Source organism: Mustela nigripes, chromosome 6, assembly GCF_022355385.1.
Source record: "Mustela nigripes isolate SB6536 chromosome 6, MUSNIG.SB6536, whole genome shotgun sequence".
NCBI lineage: Eukaryota > Metazoa > Chordata > Mammalia > Carnivora > Mustelidae > Mustela > Mustela nigripes.
The window spans coordinates 48,358,557-48,378,973 of record NC_081562.1 but is presented as its reverse complement, the minus strand read 5'-3'; the positions used below and the strand labels follow the sequence as shown (position 1 = coordinate 48,378,973).

The 20,417-nt window shown below is 40.3% G+C and overlaps 2 long non-coding RNA genes across 15 annotated transcripts in view; one reads left to right on the top strand and one right to left on the bottom strand.

Moving 5' to 3' along the window:
• The window catches only part of LOC132019440 (uncharacterized), a 111,151-nt gene extending 95,259 nt beyond the window's left edge, over positions 1-15,892 (bottom strand). The window contains exons 1-3 of one of the 4 annotated variants that reach the window (XR_009404765.1): positions 15,592-15,892; positions 9,218-9,410; positions 3,057-3,146 (exon numbers count right to left, since the gene is read on the bottom strand). This is a non-coding gene — a long non-coding RNA (uncharacterized LOC132019440). Of the gene's footprint in view, positions 1-3,056; positions 3,147-4,362; positions 4,754-9,217; positions 9,411-15,591 lie in introns of those variants that run through there. The other 3 variants (XR_009404767.1, XR_009404769.1, XR_009404768.1) reach the window with 3 other exon arrangements.
• LOC132019441 (uncharacterized) overlaps positions 1-20,417 on the top strand; it is a 183,893-nt gene that overhangs the window by 96,231 nt on the left and 67,245 nt on the right. For 9 of the 11 annotated variants that reach the window (XR_009404774.1, XR_009404775.1, XR_009404773.1 and 6 more), the window contains exons 3-4: positions 17,109-17,250; positions 18,388-18,461. This is a non-coding gene — a long non-coding RNA (uncharacterized LOC132019441). Of the gene's footprint in view, positions 1-17,108; positions 17,251-18,387; positions 19,816-20,417 lie in introns of those variants that run through there. The other 2 variants (XR_009404771.1, XR_009404772.1) reach the window with 2 other exon arrangements.

Sequence of the window (20,417 nt, the reverse complement as noted above, 5' to 3'; positions counted from 1 at the left end):
ATCTATTTGGCCAGCCCTAAAGAGATCTTGACTCTACATTTGAAGTCTCCTGGTCTAAAAGCCAGTTGGAACATGGGGTACTGGTGGCTTCTGAGGCAGTCTCATTGTCATACTCCATGGTCATGATATAATATCAAGTAATGCTGTTTTTGATGTATTACAGAGTAATACCCAAGCAACTACTCAACAAAAAAAAAAAAAAAAAAAAAAAAAAATCACTGTAGGTACCCTCAGTCCATCTTGGATTATCTTATTTAACAGTTTTTCAGTGTAGTAAAATGTCTTCCACCTATTGCATTGTTACTTAGATTTTTTTAAATTTATTTGAGAGAGTGAGGAAGAGAGAGCAAGAGAGCATGAGAAGGGGGAGGGTCAGAGAGAGAAGCAGACTCTCTGCTGACCAGGGAGCCCGATGCGGGACCCGATCCAGGGATTCCAGGACCATGACCTGAGCCGAAGGCAGTTGCTTAACCAGCTGAGCCACCCAAGCGCCCGTTACTTAGATTTTTATGTGCTGACGTTTGTCTTTCCTTCTAGGGCAGGGACTTTTCTTTTTTTTAAGATTTTATTTATTTATTTGAGAGACAGAGATCACAAGTAGGCAGAAGGGCAGGCAGAGAGAGAATGAGGAGGAAGCAGGCTGGGCAGAGAACCTGATGCGGGGCTTGATTCCAGAACCCTAGAATCCTGACCTGAGCCGAAGGCAGAGGCTTTAACCCACTGAGCCACCCAGGCACCCCACGGACTTTTCTTCTAAATCAGTCCATGGAAAATATTGGTGGATAGCCTGATGACTATTAAGTATAAATTAACTTTTCCAAGACTCACTTTAAATTTCATTTCATTCTGAATACCTTTAATGTTGTTGTTGCTGTTGTTATTATTATTACTATTAATAATGGCAATTATATTTTTTGGCTGTTTGCCATGTACCAGGTGCTCTTCCTTACTTTATTGCTTGAGCTGGCAACAGCCCCACATCAGTTATTATTATCCCTCTTTCTGTAGCTGAAGAAACCACCCAAGGTCACACAACTGCTGAGAAACTCTCCTACGTTTGTCTGCCTCTCCTTTGAAAGATCCAGTGGGAGTCTGTCAAAGGTTTTGCTCCAGTATAGGTTAGGGACAATAAGGCGAGAAAGATACTATGGCCTGGCTATTGTATGGGACATGTGAATTCACAAAGTTAAGGTTAAAAGATAGGCAACTTCTAAAACCTGTGTTTTCTGAGGAATATTTATGAGTCTGGAGGTGAGTCAAGAATGAAACAGCCAGTTGCAGGGTGTGAGAACTATAATCAATGCTATGGAACTCAGCAGAAACAGTTAAACAGAGGAAAGAGAGTTCCAATTTAGATTCGCCCTTTCCAAAACAGGCGATAATAGAGCAACAAGCAAACTGCCAACCACACAGGTTTGAAGTATGTGATGTTAAGGCCAACCCTCCCTGGTAAACCCAGTCTTGTCCCAGACTAAGCTTTAAGTGCTAATGCTTAAGTGCTAATGTTTTAAGTGCTAATGCTTTACTGGGCATTATTATTAGCTTTGCTGTCATAGAATAAACCCCAGTTTCCATCAGAGCAGGCCTGAGAGCAGCTTAAGTATGGCTCTCCATTCTCCCTCCCACTCTCTTTCCATCATCGCTGCCTGCAGATCAGCCTAATAATAGTCCTAACCACTGTTGGTAGGCTTCATCCCAGTCTACAAGGTCCTTTCACATAGCTTATTTCATTCAACCTTGTGAAATAAGTATGATTAGTAACCCCATCTTAAATAGATTCAGAGCAAAGTCATGTCTTAATTAAAATCACACTGCCCAGAAGGACCACAGCCAGAACCGAATCCAAATTTCCTGGATCGGAGACCAAATGAAAGCCTACCAGAAAAAGGGTACCACATGATTATCATTCGATCTACCCTCCATCTCAGACTTCAGGGTTAAAATGAATAACAATTTATTGGATTTAATGGTGTCCTACCATCTGCCTGCCTCCAACAAAAATATATCTCAGTCCCCCAGGACTATCCCTTTACATCTTGTAGTTTAATTTCATTCGTTAGAGTTTATAGAGAGCATTGCTCTCCATCAGTTTCTCTTTTTCCCCAGAGGTTTATAGACAACACAAACAAGTATTAGTGAAGAAAAAATCCTCCTACATGCCCAGGATAGGCCCGGGAGTGATTTTCACTGCTTCAATATGAACTATTGAGGGAAATGGCTTTTATAAAACACATTCATATCCTGAATACTCCCAGTCTCTACAATATGGTGATAGTTCCCATTCTTCTATCAAGATAGAAGCTCATTCTCAATAAAAACAGCTTCTGATCACTTGGAACTGAAGAGGAAGAAAGGAATTGGAAATTACTGTGAGCTATTTAGGTTAATGGTCAGTAATTCAAGAACCAATTATCCAGTTTGTGGATTTTTTTTTTCTGTTCCTATACTACCTCCCTCTTATTGTCTACTCGGCATTTTCATTATCATCTCTTGCGGGAGGGTATTAAAGAAAAAGTGGAAGTGAGATTCAAAATCAAACTAAATCAGTGATTATTAAGCACCTACTTTGTGCCAGACAGGGAGATAGGTGTGCAAATCCTAAAGGAGTCATACGTGACCCCTGCATGTGGATTCCTGTGACATTGCTGCACTAAAGATAGGTTTAAAGTGCTACAAGAGCCTGAAGGAAGAGCGAGAAGCCTAGAACGGAAGGAAGAAGGGGAAAGCATCAGATTAAAAAAATGACACTTCTGGTGGGACTTCAACCATGCCTCAGAGAGTAAGCTCTAGGTTCCAGAATCAGAATATGTGAGTTAAAATTCCCATTATATAAGTAGATTATATGATTTTAGCATGTCACTGAGCCTTATCTGAGAAATTAAATTGGGAATGCTTTCAACTGCAAATAACTATCCCCCTAACAATAACTTTAAAAATTGTCTCTTTCTCCCACAACTGGAAGTACCATGGTAAGCAGTTACTGAGAGTGGTTTAGCTGTTCAGTGATGCCATCAGGATCCCAGGGTCTTTGTATGTTTGAAGTCTTCCTTTCTTACCGTATTGGCTCATTGCTTTATGTTTCCAAGATGATTACTGCAGGTCCACCACATTTATATCAAAGGCAGGTCCAGCCATCACACTGACACCTAAAGCAGAAAGACGTAGTGGGTGGGCTGAGAGGGTGGGCTGAGAGCATTATGTACACGTGTCCCATTTTGTTAAGAAAGAGCAAAGCTTCTCAGAAGCTCCTAGCAGAATTCTGCTTACATCTCATTGGCTAGAATTGGATCACAGAGCCACCATAGCAGTTAAGCTAAAGGTCTTGAAAACAAACCAAATGAAACTATTGGTGGGGAAAAAAAAAAAGATTTCGTTTTAATTTTTCTTACTTTTATTTCTCCTTTCCTTTATAACCACAGAGGTGTCTGTTTTCCACGTTATCATCTTTTTTGTTTCTAATTATTTTATTATTGTATACCTTGTTGGAATTTAAGTACTTCATTATTTTAAAAATCTAAAGGAAACATAAAATGTAAGTTCTTAAATCTACTTGATTAAAAAACTTCCTACAGCAACTTTATCTCTACTTCCAATTAATAGCTTGCACAATTATATAATCACATAATGCTGAACACTGTGATTTACTCTTAGCATGTATTTGTTTTAGCTATAGCTTACTTATGTAAAGAAGTACAAACATCGCCTAACTAAAGTAGTAAAATTAATCGCACCATTATAGTCACATGACATTCAACATGTCTAGAACTAGCAGGCAATACAGCTCCTGGAAACCCAATTGCCCATTTTACTGAGCCCAAGGCACTTTCAGGGAGGGTCAAACAATTGATAGACCCACCATACATTTTCCTAACCATGGAGAATGGTTTAGGGGCCAGGATCCAAAAACCTTGGCAGCTCTGTAATTGCATAGTTCTAGAGATGAGAGAGGTAAGAGGCCTAGGATAGAAACTGAAAAGAAAAGGAAGGAACTGGAATATGATACCCGCACTCCAAACATTCATTACACCCTCCTCACTCCACTGCCTTCCAACCCTCCCCAAACACTCAAAGTCCTCTTAAATTTGCTTAGTAAGGGGGAAGGAAGGGAACAAAATTGCAGAAGAGAGACTTCCAAACTCTTGTTAGATATGAGCAGTGTCTTTTAGCCATTCTGTATTTTTCCATTAAATATGTATTACATTTGTAATGGGGGGGAGAGAAGGGACAGAATATGACAAAACTGGGCAGCAAAGGAAAACATAGGGTAAGTTTCTCTTTGTCTGTGGCCTTAGGTCCAGGCAATTCTTCCCTCGCCCTCACGAGGCTTGCATTTTGGCCCGAAGTATGAAATATTACCTTTACCTTTCATAGCTTCAGCTTACGATAAACGGTGGGTCAGCAGTTACATGACTGCCCTGGAATGATTTCACACTGCTGCCTGCCGTGCCACACATGCGCGGGGTGACCAGCTAGAGCCAATGACTGTGGAAGCAGCTTCTGGTCAGACCACACAGCGCAGCCGCTGCAGACAACTCTCTTCTGTTGTCTCTGCTTTAATCCCTTCATGTTTCTTTTCTTTTTTTTTTTTTTTTCTTCAAGAAGACAAGGGTGTCTCATTGAAGCTTCAGGGAAATCACTGAATCTTAATGGAATCTAATTGGCTCCCATGGTTATCTCAAAGGAGTTGTGGTCATAAAAGTTAATTAAATTAGATTCATTTGCATATTCAAGACCATTCTATTCCCTCACTTTAAAACCTGGGAAAGAGGAGATGTGTCCCTCCTCCCTGGATAGGACATGCAACAATGTCCAAATCGTTTTCTTTGTATGCCTGAGAATTAGAGTAGTGGGCTATTTTTTGAATCCTCTTGCCTAGCTTGTGTCCTCCTTATTTTTTTAGGTATATGTCAGTGCGAGAGTTAAATTGGTATGCACTGCAGGTCTCACTTTGAAATATGGAACTAGTTCTTTATAGAACAAGCTTTGCTGTGCTTAAGACTGAAGTATTTTCTAAACAAAAGGTGAATTCAGAATATTCAGTAGAAAAAGGAGCTAGCAACATTTACAGCCACAGGACTAGCTAGAAGCATCTCCCATTTGAGTGTGTGCTTGTTTGCATGATCATTGGCAATAACCACACCCATAGCTTTCTTAGAGGGTCAGAGGAATGGAATGATTGGACCCTAAGAGGATGTCTAGTCTACCCAGCTGCCTGTGGTAGGCCTAAAATAACCAGCTGAAATGGAACTCTGGCCTGTTTTCTGAACCCTCAAGGGAAGGCTTCCTCCTCTATATAACGACCCATTTTTAACAACACTTAATATTACCAGAAAGTGCTCCCTTGTGTCAAACCTATATCCCCTCTGCTACTGATTTACTGTTTATTCTCACATGCATGCAACACTGGTGTGGGTGATCGAAGCCAGTCCCTCCACCCTGCTCATTTGTACATGGCCTTGGAATAGCAACTGGATATTGATATTGGTGCCGTGCCCAGATCAGTCTTTACAGATTAAAGGCCATGTCTGCCCTACTTCCATTGGCCACTCTTACCTGTTAATGCAGGTGAAGGTATATCATTAACCTATTCTCCCTGTCACGAGAAGACAGGTCTGATTTATCTTTAGGGTTTTTATTTCTTTAATGAACACAAATGTGCCATCCCAGTGCTAAGTTTTCAGGAAACAGTGGTGGACAGGAAAGACTAAGACGCTGCCCTCAGGCATGGAATTCAGACATAATACAAATAATTACAAATGAGGTGAGAATTACAAAAAAGTGTAGGTTACCAAAAAAACACATAACAGTCTGAGCTAACAGAGACTAGGGGGACAGGAAAGCCTTCTGGATAAAGTGATGCTTCACCTGAAACCTGAAGCATGAATAGGAAGTATCAAAGTGGAGAAGAGTATTCATGACAGAGGGAATGGCATATGCAAAGTCCCCAGCAGGAGAAAGAGAGTGGCCTGGTGAAGGGCTGGTGCTGAAATTCAGACAACAGGACAGAAGCTGTGGAATCATCAGACCTCACTCATGGCCTGTCCCTGCTCAGCTATGGGAGGATTAAGCTGAGACTGACACCCAGTGTCCTAGTCCTGGCTTTTGCAGTTTGAGAGCTTGGAGCCACTGATGCTTAGTGACAAGGGTCAGGCACCTGGAGAAAAAGTGGAAGGAAAAAGGCCCCACTTGAGCAACCAGAGGCTTTGATGGCTCTGAGGCTCCCGTGAAGTAGCATAGCATAGCACAATTGTAGCAGTCAGCTTTCAGGGGAGTGACATGCTGCACATGTAGTTGTTGGCAAGTCACACTTTCAGCGTCTCCAACCCCTCATCTGAGAGATGATGAGTTTAGGTATGGACCCTCCTCACTCACATTCTAGAAGCACTCAGCAACAATAGTCCCTATATGGTTCGTTCATTCTTAAGTGGGTCACGTTATTACTAAGCTAGCCTACATTTGGGAGTGGGAGGAGGAGTTATTCAGATGCAGCCAGCAAGCCTCTCTCCAATTCACTTTTTTTTTTTTTTGGTGGGGGGAGGGGTTAATTTTTTGTTGTGGTGTTGGTAAAATATGCATAACATAAAATTTACCATTTTAAACACTTCTAAGTGCAGAATTCAATAGCATTAATTACACTTGCAATGTTGTAAAGCCCTCACCACTATTTCCAAAATTTGTCATTCCAATTCACTTTTTTTTAACAGTTTAAACAGTCTTTTTTTCCCCAGTTTAATTGAAATTTGATTGACAGACAACATTGTATTAAAGGTATACATCATAATGATTTGATAGTGTATATGTTGGGAAATAATTACCACAATAAATTTAGTTAACTAATATTACCATTTAGTTACTAAATAATTACCACAATAAATTTAGTTAACTCTAATCACTCTTTTTAAAAAGATTATTTATTTTTAAAGAGAGAGAGAGTGAGGATGTACACAAGCAGGAGGAGGGGCAGAGGGGAAGGGAGAGAGAGAATGTCAAGTAGACTCTGTCCTGAGGACAGAGCCCAATACCAGGCTCCATCCATCCCAGGACCCTGAGATCTGAAACCAAGAGTTGGACACTTAACCAACTGAGCCACCCAGGTGCCCCAACTCCAGTTCACTTTTAAACAAGTCAGGGCAAGTTCTACAAGTGTCCTCATAATCCATGAACCTGACCATCTATCTTGACTCCTGACTTGGATCTTGAGAGATCTGATACTGCTCTTAAAAACAAATGATGCTTCTTACTCCTTGTATAAAAATGTGTACAAAGGGTAAAAAGAAAGAGTAAACTGCTAAATAATTAAGCCCTCTCCTTCTGCTACTAGGTAAGTCACCTTGTTCAAAATCATAGTACTTAATACTGCAAATTTACTAAACCCCATCTATGTACCTAGCACTAAGCTAGTTGCTTTGCACATATCATTTGACAGGTAGATAATATTTTTCCCACTTTACAGATAAGGGAATAGGCTATGGTAGAACCAGATTTTCAGCCCAAATCAGTCTGCTTTTAAGATTTGGTTCACCCCTCCATACTTCGTTACTTCTCCAAAGGGGAGACCTGAAGAGGGCATTTTGAAAAATGAAGAAGAGGAAAGAAAGACCAAAATTAAATTTGAGCTCATGCTTAACCTACTCAGATTTGTTCTGATTGGTTTTGTCACCTAAGTTCTAGCTTCTCCAGTTCAGTCTTTCTTATCTCTCTGGCCTATGGAATTGATGGTATTTACTGCCCCACTTTTCAACAATAGTATGTGGCTCAATTACTTAAGAAAATCCTTAGAGCATCAGGGTGCTTAGCAGGCAAAAGGGGTTAAAAGCCCAAAGAAGGGCTGAGCTCCCTGCAACTCAGGTTGGCACAGAAGGCCAGGAATAATGAAGCCAGTTGAACTGCCCACCCTCCAGAACCCTTGGCTGTGAGTTTTAACAGAACAGAAAATAATCATTGAGACAAGGGAACTGTCAAGTAAATTGATATTAAGAGTTCAGATTTTGTTTTCTTTTTCCCTTACCAGGTGTGCTGTGAGAATTCAAAGCATAACGAAGGAGAATGGGTTAAAAATAGTGTAACAATAGCCAGTGTGACAATAGCATGATAAAAAAGCATCGTGAATTATATAAGAGGACTCTAGAAAAAAAACTTAAAAGGAATAAAAGCAGAGGCAGGAGCAAGCACACAAACACCATGGGATGTTAAAAGGCTCAGAGTGAAACATAGTAGGATATCATAAAATTAAAAAAAAAATACCGGCTTCAAAAGTATGAAGATTTTTAGGGACACCTGGTGGCTCGGGCAGTTAAGCATCTGCCTTGGGCTCAGGTCATGATCTCAGGGTCCTGAGATGGAGCCTCTGCATCTAGCTCCCTGCTTCTCCCTCTGCCCTTCCCCCCACTTGTGTGCATGAGCTCTCTCCCTCTCTCTCTCAAATAGGTAAATAAAATCTTTTTTTTTTTTTAAGAAGTATGAAGATTTGTAAATAGAATTGTTTGTCCCTTGGAGCGTCTGGGTGGTTCAGTGGGTTAAGCCTCTGCCTTCCACTCAGGTCATGATCTCAGGGTCCTGGAATCAAACCCTGCATCAGGCTCTCTGCTCAGCAGGGAACCTGCTTCCCCCTCTCTCTCTGCCTGTCTCTCTGCCTACTTATGATCTCTCTCTCTGTCAAATAAATAAATAAAATCTTAAAAAAAAAAAAAAAGAAGAAGAAGAAGAAGAAGAAAGAAATGTTTGTCCCTCAGGGTGAAGTCAGACATCAGTATCTTGGCTTGCGGGGCCCTCTATGCCTTGCCTCTCCGGCCTCATCCCTTCTGCCACAATGAACAACTCTCTCAAGAACTGCTTGTTCTCTCTCCAAGTCCTCACTTCCCTTCTCTGACATGTCAAAGTAGGTCATATTTCCCACTTATACCTTCTGACAGCTCCATGCTAACCTTATTATCCTTGTAAATATTGCTCAACATCTACTTTCCTGCCCTCCCAGGGTAGGTCCAACTCTACCTTGTTTATTGCTCTATTGCCAACCCTAGCACTGTTATGAATAAATGAATGAATGTTGGTGGCCATTTAGGTTTCCAACTGCCTAACTTCATGACATTTGAAGAAAACAATTGTTTCTTTAGTTCATGTAGCATGTCAGAATTTAACAAGAGAAGCAGAACCAACATAAAGAGTTTTTCATTTTTTAAAAATCTATCCATTCAGTTATTATAAGGAAGTGCCTTACCCAGAGGTAGGAACCGGTTAAGCCAGCCTGGTATCCACAGGGCGGGCAGTCAGAAAGCGGAGATCACAAACAGGCTAGGACCTCAGAAGAGTGAGTGTGATGAGGAGAGTATCTTGCAGAAGCCAGGGCTCTCAGTTGTGGAGTTGAGTACACACACTTGGCCAGGCGTCAGTGAAATCGAATGAAGATCCAGCTGGAATGAAAAGCAATTTCAGGCCCAGCTGCTGCTTCTGCTGCTTCACACCAACAAGGCAAATCAGCAGATCAGCAGCACCAACATCAGTTTTGTCCCAGGGTGTAGAAAAAGATTTTACAACTTTCCTTCTGCTCGTGTGTGTAAACTCTCTAGCATCATGGAGGTCTTAAACCCTCTTTTTTAAAAAGCTTTTCTCGGGGGTGAGGGAGAATTGGATGAAGGTAGTCAAAAGTACAAACTTCCAGGTATAAGGTAACTAAGTACTGAGCTGGCATGTTGACTTTGGTTAATACTGCCATAGGAGATATTTAGAAGTTGGTAACAGAGTACATCCTAAGAGTTCCTATTGCAAGAAAAAAAAAGATTTTAATTTTCTATATGTATATGAGATGGTGGATGTTAAGTAAACTCATTATGGTAATAATTTCGCAGTATTAATCATACCATCATGCTGTGCTCCTTAAACCTTATACAGTGCTGTGTGTCAATTATATCTCACTAAAACGGAGGATTTTCTGATTAAATCACCTGGAACTATCTCCCTTTGGTTAATTTAAAATCAGCTGAGTAGGGACTTTTATTATATCTGTAAACTCCCTTCACAGCAGCCCCTAGATTGGTGCTTGGTTGAGTTGGGAGTGGGGAGGGGGCATGTCACCCAATAGTTGCTGCCAAGCTTTCAGCTGATGGTTTTTACAAAAGAATCTTCTTTGTAGCTCACTATAGCCAGGAACCTACTAGACAAGGAATTCAGGAGGATGTAGTTCAGCCTAGCCTCATGGACACATCCCAAAGCCATCACAGGTCACATCAAAGGACAACTATATCCATAACCTCCAGTCTGACCCTGAGTGAAAGAAATTAGTGACCGAAACGAGCAACATTCCTAAGTGGGAACGGCCACCTTGCTAGGAGAAGCAGGGCTGACCCTGCAGAGGCAAAGCAAATGAGTAATTCCAAATTAGCTTAGAGCTAATCACCTTAGTGGAGAATGTTCTCAAGAAGAGGAGGTATCAGGAGCTCTGCGAGCCAAAATAGTGGGTGGTAAGAATAGATTTCTATCAGAAGCCGGGGAAACCCCATTCCATGGTTCCAAGATGGAATATAGGTGTTCATCAGTGGAAGTTTTTGAAGGATTGAATCAATCAACCAAACAATGCCTCCTTCTAACTCATCTATTCAGAAAAGATTAAGGCCCAATGTGAAACTGTCGTGCTAAGACACACTGCCGTGACCTTAATGGAGTGTTCCTAGGGCAAAGATCAAATAGCTCCAGCTATAGGCCAAGAGTTCTCTTAAGAAAGAGCCTTTGAGGGCGCCTGGGTGGCTCAGTGGGTTAAAAAGCCTCTGCCTTCAGCTCGGGTCATGATCCCAGGGTCCTGGGATCGAGTACTGAATCGGGCTCTCTGGTCCTCGGGGAGCCTGCTTCCTCCTCTCTCTCTCTGCCTGCCTCTCTGCCTACTTATGATCTCTGTCAAATAAATAAATAAAATCTTAAAGAAAGAAAGAAAGAGCCTTTGACTGAGAGAGCGCTATCAAATGGGCTGTCCCATCGGTCCCTTAATGGGTACTAGATACTTTTTTGTTGCCATTTCTGCATTGCCGGACACACATGTACACACACACACACGCGCGCGACTACAATAGACTTTGCACAGCTTCCAATACAAAGTTAGGAATGAGAGCTGAACATCTAGTTGACAGTGACAATCTGGTAATCACAGAAGCCCAGGTATGACTTATCTTGAATAACCAGTGATTGAATTATGTGCCTTTGAGCTTAGCCTATACCAAATGCCTCTGGGTTTAAAAAAAAAAAATTCAGAATTTGCTCTCTGGCTTAGAGTGATTGAATTATGCTGTGGGCTATGGTAAATTCATTGCAGTGCTATAAATAGATGAAGGGCAGTTCAGTAACCCTGGGGAATTTTATCTGCCTCATTCATGCATCCAGAGATGCTGCTTACGTAAAGCCAAAATAGGCACAACCAAAAGGGCATCGAGGGAGATTGATTAAAGTTGATGATTCAAATAGAAACCAAGAAAACAAGCAAGCAATTAACAGCAAAAATCAGGACTAGTCCCGTTGCAAAGATCAAAGCAAGAAATGGGCCTCTGAAGACAATACAGTACCTTAAACTTCCTAATAGTTTCTAGAGGCAAATTTAGAAACCTCTTTCCAGAGAAAGCCACAGCCTCCAGCTGTTCTTTCTCTGCACATTCAGGCATAGACCCTCATCACAGTCTCTCAGGGATTTACACTTCACACTGGCACAGCACACTCATCCCTCCTAGAAATACTCTTCCTTGACCTCCAGGCACAGCACCAGAAAGTCAATTAAGAACCATTTTAAAATGTTACTCAAGCAACTCAGAGATAAGCGAAGATACCGACAAGTTCCAGGAGTTCCCCTTAGCCAAGTTTACCACCGAGTTATTTTATTAGACAAGTGGTTTTTAAAGGAAATCATTTATCATAAGGTTGCAGGAAAGGTCTGTTCCTGGTCTCCAGCTGCCTGTGGAAAGAGTCTAGAATTGGCTGGAGTAGCTCTAAGAGGCTGGAAATTCAGTTCATGGTCAAGTATGTCAGTGTTTTAAAACATTCTAACAAACCCAACAGCACCATCTGTAAGGACTGCATAATTTGCAAAATTTCTTGCTAAATCAGCTGGCCAAATGCAAAGCCAATTGCTTTGGCGTCGGTACAGCAGCGTGCTGCAGCCGGGAAGTATTTTAAGTGGATAATGAGTAGTCTCTTCTCTCAATGACTATATTCAAATAACTTCCACTGCCTAAAATATGCAAAGTTCCTAGTCTAGGCTGCCCTAGGAACTTCTGCCCCCTAACTCAGAGTTTGAGTCTTTAGGGGATGGGAGGGAGTTATTAGATCCCCCTTCTCTATTGATATTGAAGAAAGCAGTTGCCAAGCAAAGAGCTCAGACCCTTCCCAGCTCTCACACATACACAACAGCCCACATACACACACGGAAAAACTCAAAAACACAGCTCACATTAGTCCTGAGCTAGGCAAGGCTTACATCTACTGCAGCCAAGAATAGCAGCCAAGTCTTTAATTTACTTAGTTACAGTATCTCCTCTAAAATTATTAATTATTTGGGTACTTCAGATGCCCTTTTTTTAAAATGAGGAAACACAGGTAGAAAGTATTTCTCTGCCTTTTTCTCTTGAGAAACATAGTTCTTCATTGGTTATCCATGGAAAATGTTCTCTCTCTCTCTCTCTCTCTCAAGTAGCAAAACAGATGGAAGTTCCTTCTGTGAAGAAACCAAATTCTATACTCTTTATATCCAACCATCATTACCTCCATCTCTATAATTTAAGAAATCAATAGACATGCAATAAATGCTTATTTGTTTATTAAGTGAGTTGCTCCCCCAAGTTACTTTAGAACCCACAGTTCACAGACAAGAGCACCAGCATCATGAGCACGTCAGAAATGCAGACTCGTACCCCAGACCTCCTGAATCAGAATCTGCATTTTAATGAGATTTCCAGGAGACTTGTAAGCACATCAAGGTCTGAGAACCATTTTCGAATACATCGTGATTCGTACACTCTTACTATTGGTCTGGTAAGGTCTGTCACTCCTCAAAGATCATTTCTTGCCATCAGGGACACTTCCATGGAAGCAGTGAGTAATAACTGACTTTATTTGGCACTAACTGGATGTCCAAAGTAGAGGACACATAGTTAACATGAAGGGAGTTACAAACCTAGAAAAATGGGGAAGTAGATCAGAACTTTATCTAGGTTCCAGGTCCACATTTCCCATCATTGGCCTGTAAAGCCAGGTGGGGACCAGCAATGTTACAGAACTCTCCCCTCTCCTGCAGGACGTGTGACATCCCTGTCTTCCACCTACTAAATGCACTATCCTGATGCCCTAAGATCCACCCCCCCCCCATTTCTAGATACCCATGGGGGTGGGCCTAGCTCACACAGAACCAATGTCTTGTAGCTTTCATCTAGTGATTTTGAGAAACTAGTTTTCTGGGACTTGTTTCTTTCTTCCAATGTTTGATCTATTTATAAAATTCTTTGACATTTTACATTTTATTTTTCATTTCAACAGAAGGCTATAACTATTGAGTATCTACTCTATGCAGTCTAAAAGATAAGGTCCCTGCCTGCCAGCAGCTGACCATCTGGTTAGGGAAATCAGGCCTTAGCAATTCAAGGCACTCTATGATTAAGTCTAGAAATGACAGCAACAGCAACAACAAAAAGACGTAGATTCATATTCAGACTTTATACCACTTATTACTGGCAAGTCTTCTCTAAGCTTCATTTCCTCTGTCTGTACAATGGGGGCATTATTAAACAATGCATGTAAATTGCCAACACAGTACCTAAAGCATGACACCTGCTTAGTAAATATTAGCTACCCCTATCGCTTACCATCTCCTCCGAACCAGTGTAGATATAGGACAAAAATGAGATGGAGAAAGGATGTGCATAAGGGAAGAGACAGCATTCTAGGCAGGAGGCATAGGCTAAGCAAAAACTTGGTGTCAGGAGTGAGCATGCCTAAGGAAGAAACTGTATGGGACTCACAAACTTGCCGAAGTAAAAAGTTCAGGTCAAGGAGTTATGACAAAGGAACATTTGGAAGAAAAAAAATTAGTTTGAATTTGCACAGAATCTCCTGGAGATTTCTGAATTTCTTTAGTACCATGACTTTCTAAGAAAAATGTGTAAACTAACAGAAAAGTTAGAAGTCTATACTAGTGAGCATAAATGTATCTATTACCAGTCATTGTCTTAAAGAAAAAAATAAATACCTAGCATTGCTATGAGAGATATTTAAAATTTTTATTTAAATTCAAATCTGTCATCCAATTTTTTTCCAACTTCACTAAATGTGAAGCCCAGATCTAGGCTGATAAATAAGTTTACATAAAGAATATAGTTAGTTCTTCAAGTTTATAAAGTCCACAATTTCAGCATAAAAGAGGATTTAAAAAGGATCCCAAAATATCTTAAGATGTCCAAGAAGCTATTGCTACTACTAATGAGTTCAAATAGCTTGCTGAGCATTCTTATTACTTCTGCTCATTAGTAAAAGTCCTATATAACACCCAGCAGAAAATAATCAGCAAATCAATTAATTAAGGCCCTATCGACACTCCTCTTGCCACCCCCAATCCCATCTTTGTTGTAAATAAGCTTTCTTGCCTACATTAAAGTCATTAGTTCTCCATATGTAAATAGTAATGTCCTTTAATTTAAACTGATTAAATATCAGAGAACAAATTTCAATCCACTCTTTCTGATCTAGCCAGGATATTAAAAACATAGAGCATTACTGTCTTACTTAGCAAATTTAACACAACTGTATACACTTTTGAATTCATTAATTTCCAGATTCACCTTCCCCCAAAGGATATTAGCCAGAATGCTATCTTTAGCTATAATACACACACACACAAATACTATAGTAATTAAAGAAACCACCCATTTCCTTCCCCCTAAGTTCCAGGAAGCTATGTTATTTCTGTGGACCAATTTCTATTTGCCAACTGTTCTCCAGAGCCTTTAACGGAAAATAAAATGTACTAGAAGCTATTCTTCAAATGACAGCCAAGAACACATCTCCTAGTATCTCCTCCCTTCAGAGGAAAAAGCAAAAAATGTTTGTGTATATTTAAGACCTTTACATTTAGGATTTTGTTAAATCCTGAAACGTGTAAAACCTCACAGTGTCTTGAACAGAAGTGTTTGAAAGAACCTCTGGTCTCTAAAGTTAGCTAGATTCTCTGCAACATTCACCTCTTATTTTGGCTCCTCTAATTATCCCTTTTAACTTAATGTTGGTTATTTTTATTTCTTCCATCTTTCCTCATACCACATGGTTTACGACTGGTAAAAAGAAAAAATTATATTTACATATATTCTCAGTGGTAATTTCTCAGAGTGTTCCCCTCCCCCAGTTACACTAGGGGAGTTGGTGAGGGTTTTGGCTTCTTTTATCCTTTTCCTTCTTCAGTCAAAACAGAATAAATTATCCATATAATCACCAACAAACAACTTCTTAAGTATTTCCCACTCCTCAAACTTTGATAACACGAATTAGGCTTATCTCAACCAAGTGTCACATGTGAATTACTTCATCATGAAAAGGGAGATTGGGGCGGGGGTGGGGGTCGGAGAGACTTACTTCCTTCTGATTTGGATCCAAGCAGAGATCTTGTGTTCCCCAGAAGGGAGCCCAGGCAAGACATCTCCATAGCAATCCCCCACACTCCAATCTTTCCTCTCTCTGTTCTTTTCCCCAACAAATACCTCCCAGAAGGCCAGAATATTTTGTTAGAGAATCTCCAAACTGCTAAAATCCCAAACAGGACAGAAGCTTTAGCAAAAGTTTAGTAACTGATACTTATTTTCCTCATTATGAGCAACACAACAAACAACCTCCCCTTCCTGCTCCTCAGACGGTGCCCTTCACTTCCTGTCCAGGTCAGATTCCTCTGCTGGAGGTTCACCCAGGGCTTCACTTCCTGCTGCCTCAGAGCATGCTTCATTTCCTGTGAGTTTGATGCCAGTTTTCCTCACGGGCTTCTTAGCCTGTACCATTTGTTTACCTCTTGCTTATTCCCAACGCCTTCTCAACTTGTCTTCTAGACCTGCCATTCTTTCCCTATTCTTTGCCCACTCACCAGACTCACCCTTCCTTAAAAACCATCTTTTTCACAGAAGTCCTTCAGTAGCTAAGGCCAGTCAGTACTTTTTAGTGTCCTGTTGATTCTGGTTTGCTTTATTAGCTTAATAGTGAAAATCAACATGTGTTTTAAAGGCCCAGCCCTCACACTCAATTAAGAATATTTGATATCTGAATTGTGCTTATCAACTATGAGCTATGCCTTGGTTTTTTAGTTTTGTTTATTGTTGTTTTACACTGAGCAAGACCATACCTACGAGCTACCTCTCTTGATCCCCAAGGTTAAATTAAGTTCTTCTAGTCATTCTTTCTCATAATACCTTACACTTTTTATTGTTTCATTTATGACCAGTGTAACAAATTCTCTAGTTATCTATTTGATAGTTTTCTCTGCCATGACCTATAAATTTTATGAGACCAGGAAAAAGCCTGGTGGTCCCTTTGTCAAGTTGTCCTCTTTTTTTTTTTTTTTAAGATTTTATTTATTTATTTGACAGAGAGAGATTACAAGTAGGCAGAGAGGCAGGCAGAGAGAGAGGAAGGGAAGCAGGCTCCCCGCTGAGCAGAGAGCTCGATGTGGGACTTGATCCCAGGACCCTGAGACCACGACCAGAGCCAAAGGCAGCGGCTTAACCCACTGAGCCACCCAGGCGCCCCAAGTTGTCCTCTTTTATTCCCCCCTTATTCTGCCTTCCTCACTTTCTGCTGCCAACACAAATACAGGGCTTGGCACATATTAGAAGACCAATAAATACATATTGAATGCACCACAAAAAGAAATGGTAACTATGGGAAGTGATGGATATATTAATTAGTTTAATTGTGGTGAATATTTCACAATGAATACATATATCAAATCATCACTTAATACACCTTAAATATATATACATTTTTGTCAATTATATTTCCTAAAGCTGGTAGTTTTGTCAACTATACTTCCTGAGCAGATGAAAGAATGAATGAATGAATGAATGAAAACTTCTCTCTTTTTTCCTTCCCCACTGGTTTTCTTTCAGTACTACACCTAGTTCTCACCTCCAACCATAATGACCACTTGGCACCAATAGGACCAAAGAAGTACATCCCCTGCCCCTGGTTGATTATGCAAATGACATTTGAGGGCCTTCCAGGAATAGCATTCAGGCCCAAGTCACAGTGGTAAGACTTTTGTTTAACTGTAATAATGCATCTTTCCTTAATCACTTCCATTAAAAAAGTAATCTCCCTTTATGAATGCTCTCTACGTCTCTGCCGATACCTTATATAACCTGACATCTCTGAGTTCTGTGGTGACAGATTTTGACATACATATAGGAAATTCTTCTTCAAATGCGAACAGAAGTTGGCAAAAGAGTGCTTTTCTGCACTACTTTGCAAAAACCACTAATGTGGAGTGGGTTGCACAATAATAAATTATTCAGATCACAAATCTAAAGTAATTAGTTCATCATGATCAATACAATCTAAGTGAATTGGTGTGTGGCATTCAATTTTCGTAATATAATTAGTTTTGAAATATTCAAATTAAGGAGACAAAGATCATCATAAAAAGTACTGAGTCTCCTGATTAAGTAGAATACTGCATTTTGCTCTTTATACTAATAAATCTAAATTATGTTCTTTTTCCACTTACATAAAAATTTCTTTTTTTTTTTTTTGTTTTAAATCAAATTACGTCTGACTGGAGTTACTAAAGCTCTAGCCATTGAGAAATATTCGAAGAATGATGGAAAGTCAGCAAAGGTCATTTGCTGATGAATTTGAGTTATCTCATCATGAGAAAATTTATTTTTTTCAGTAATTAAAAGCTGGCCGTTATGGGGTACCTGGGTGGCTCAGTGGGTTAAAGCCTCTGCCTTCAGTTCAGGTCATGATCCCAGGCTCCTGGGATCGAGCCCCATATGGGGCTCTCTGCTCCTCGGGGAGCCTGCTTCCTCCTCTATCTCTCTACCTGCCTCTCTGCCTACTTGTGATCTCTGTCTGTCAAATAAATAAATAAAATCTTTAAAAAAAGAAGAAGCTGGCAGTTTTAAAAACTGGTCCCTCGAACCCACAAAGAAATTTTCTAAACCACAAAGAACAGATAAATTTTCTTTCTAGAGAGAAACTCGGGGTTATTATTCTATTCATATGTCCAATATAAGCTGTGTCATTTCCATAAACTTATTTTTGTGTTCCGGACTTGCCAAGATAATATATTGTCTCCTGTTTTCGAATTTTTCTGAGCTTGGAAAACTGATGTCTACATGGCTCATTAAAAACATCCTCAATGAATTCTTATTGTTTTGGGTACAGTTTCTCAACCTGAGGACGACTGACATTTGGAGACAATTCTGTGTTGTGGAAACTGACCTGCACATCGTCAAAAGGTTAGCAGCTTCCCTGGTCCCCACCTTCTCAACGCCAGTAGCATCTCCCAGCTGTGACAACCAAAAGGTCTCCAGACATTGACAAATGTCCTGCGGGTAGCAAAATTGCCCCCAGAAGAACCACAGTTTTTTCAGTATTATTTCCTTCCAAATAAGAGGCATTATTAAGTCATTATCTTTCTTTCTCTTTATTCTTTATCAATAATGCTAGTAACCATTCATAGAACAATATTTACAGCCTCTCAAGAGAAATTCAGAACAATTAAAGCAAATGGAGAAATGCATTTCATGCAGAAATGGATTTTTTTTTCCCTTTTCGTGATTATCCAAGTAGTTTTGTCTCTTGCCTCAAACTCTGCTCTGACACCTGAGACTTGCAGCTACACCAAAGGGACCTTCTGTGGGGTAACTAATAAGCAAGAGCAGTATAGGGCAGTGAGTAAGGGAATGTCCTACCAGCATCAGACACCTAGCTGCCTATCCTGGCTTAAACATTTTTGTGCCTTGATTTTTCTTATCTGGAAAATGGGAACAATGAGAACAGCAGTACTTATTCAGGTTTGTGGTGATACATAACAATATTAGACCTATAGTGTGTACTTATGTATTAATTAGCTGTTATTAGTGAACGTTTATGAAGAAATTTGCCAGATCACCCAGAGATTTGGCATCTCTGCCCTGGCCTCTGCAGCAAAAACTTCTAATCAAAAAGCATAAAACTATCATTTCCCTTAACCCTGAGTTCTGGGGGTTTGGTGGGCTCTGCCTTCCAGCAGCACTCCATAGATGAATTACTCCACAGCTCTCGTAACTCTAGGGATATGTTCACCACATTTTTTTAAATGATTTTTATCTTTAATTTTTGCTTACAAATAATTCATCTTTTATGAGAAAAATAACAAGCTCCAAAGGGAAAATGCAGACACCCGTCTGTTCCCACACTGTCTTGAGTCAAAGGGTAAGAATTATCTACCACCAATAAGCTTAATGAGAAACAACCTTCAAGTTGTAATTTCAAAAGACTGTAAATTGAGGTCTAGCTCTACCCATGGTGCAGTTCTTCTAAAATTCAGAGTTAAATACTGTCTCATTACTCTGTCATATTAGCTGGGACTCTTTCTGATGAAAGTGATTAAAACTAACCTAAGGAAAAAGATTGGGGGAGAGGGAGGAGGAGAGGGAATTTATCAGCTCTTGCAACCTGGAAGTCCACGGGCGTTCTGGCTTTAGATGGAGCTGGATCAAGCTCAAGTCTTGTCATCAGTTCTCTGTCTCCAGGCTCTGCTTTCCTCTGTTGTGCTGATTTCATTCTCTCCAAGTAAGAATTAATCTCTTATCAAAACGAAGGAATAACAAGGAAAAAGCATGTTGAGAAGTCAAAGCAATGGCGACTACACTAGATAATATCCTTATTTACACATAATTGTTAATAAAGAAATGAGCTAAATAGAGGCCATCTCCCTTAAGAAACCCAAGTTCTACCCATTATTCAGAGTCTAGGACAATTGCTACCTCAGTCATGTAGCCTTCTTTGATAACCTCACCCCTAGTAACTGCTATTTTATCAAAATGCTAAGGTGCTTATCATCCACATAGTTTATTTTGCTAACTAGCGTGAATTGCTTTGTATCATTAAGTGTATGTAGAAAAATATGCACATATACATTGTATATCTCCAACTCAATTTTTTTTTTGAGAGAGAGCGTGTATGCACACATGCATGCGCATGAACATACAAGCTGGGGAGAGGTGAGGGGCAATGGGAGAGGGAGAGAGAGAGAATCTTTTTTTTTTTTTTTTAAATATTTTATTTATTTATTTGACAGAAATCACAAGTAGACAGAGAGGCAGGCAGAGAGAGAGAGGGAAGCAGGCTCTCTGCTGAGCAGAGAGCCCGATGTGGGACTCGATCCCAGGACCCTGAGATCATGACCTGAGCCGAAGGCAGAGGCTTTA